We start from the raw sequence: 1,323 nt of genomic DNA, 5'->3' as shown, positions 1-1,323 counted from the left end.
GCACACTCTCTGTCCCTGGTGATGGGGGGGTGTCACTTACTGCACACTCTCTGTCCCTGGTGATGGGGGGGGGGGGTCACTTACTGCACACTCTCTGTCCCTGGTGATGGGGGGGGGGGTCACTTACTGCACACTCTCTGTCCCTGGTGATGGGGGGGTCACTTACTGCACACTCTCTGTCCCTGGTGATGGGGGGGGGTCACTTACTGCACTCTCTCTGTCCCTGGTGATGGGGGGGGGTCACTTACTGCACACTCTCTGTCCCTGGTGATGGCGGGGGCTGAAGTCCGCTCGCGCTTCGCCGCCGGCGTCCTGCTCCGTTCCCATGGAAACCGAAACCGCACCGTCTCCTGGCAACGGTGGGCCCCCCCTTTAGCACGTTTTATTTTCACACAATTCTCAGCTCACGGTGTATTTCCCCCGAAAACTAATTCCGGCCGCACCGCCGACCGACATAATCACCGCCCCCTCACAGGGGCATTTCACCCACCCCGAGCTGCGCAGGCGCCGCGACGGGTCAAAGGGCGGTCCCGGAGGTTTGGCGGTTTCCTATCCTCCCCCCTATCTTGCTCACCCTCGGACAGAACCCCACACACACACCCTCACACAGACCCCTCCACACACACACACCCTCACACAGACCCCTCCACACACACACACCCTCACACAGAACCCCACACACACACCCTCACACAGACCCCTCCACACACACACCCTCAGACAGATCCCCCCACACACACACCCTCACACAGACCCCCCCACACACACACCCTCACACAGACCCCCCCCACACACACACACACCCTCGGACAGATCCCCCCACACACACACCCTCACACAGACCCCTCCACACACACACCCTCAGACAGATCCCCCCACACACACACCCTCACACAGACCCCCCCACACACACACCCTCACACAGACCCCTCCACACACACACCCTCAGACAGATCCCCCCACACACACACCCTCACACAGACCCCTCCACACACACACCCTCAGACAGATCCCCCCACACACACACCCTCACACAGACCCCCCCACACACACACCCTCACACAGACCCCCCCCACACACACACACACCCTCGGACAGAACCCCACACACACACCCTCACACAGACCCCCCCCCCACACACACACCCTCGGACAGAACCCCACACACACACCCTCACACAGACCCCCCCCCACACACACACACACACACCCTCGGACAGAACCCCACACACACACCCTCACACAGACCCCCCCACACACACACCCTCAGCAGACCCCCACACACACACCCTCACACAGACCCCCCACACACACACACCCTCAG

General features: G+C 62.1%; 1 protein-coding gene across 2 annotated transcripts in view; it reads right to left on the bottom strand.

Annotated features, from left to right (window-relative positions):
• cfap100 (cilia and flagella associated protein 100) overlaps nt 1-481 on the bottom strand; it is a 38,517-nt gene extending 38,036 nt beyond the window's left edge. For both annotated transcript variants that reach the window (XM_059649695.1, XM_059649696.1), the window contains exon 1: nt 249-481. The gene's annotated coding sequence lies outside the window, so the exon portion shown is untranslated. The remainder of the gene's footprint in view (nt 1-248) is intronic.
• Nucleotides 482-1,323: the final 842 nt, after the last annotated feature.

The sequence above is a fragment of the Stegostoma tigrinum genome, chromosome 11, assembly GCF_030684315.1.
Source record: "Stegostoma tigrinum isolate sSteTig4 chromosome 11, sSteTig4.hap1, whole genome shotgun sequence".
Taxonomy (NCBI): domain Eukaryota; kingdom Metazoa; phylum Chordata; class Chondrichthyes; order Orectolobiformes; family Stegostomatidae; genus Stegostoma; species Stegostoma tigrinum.
The sequence above is the reverse complement of the archived record's forward strand: the minus strand, read 5'-3'. Positions and strand labels throughout refer to the sequence as shown.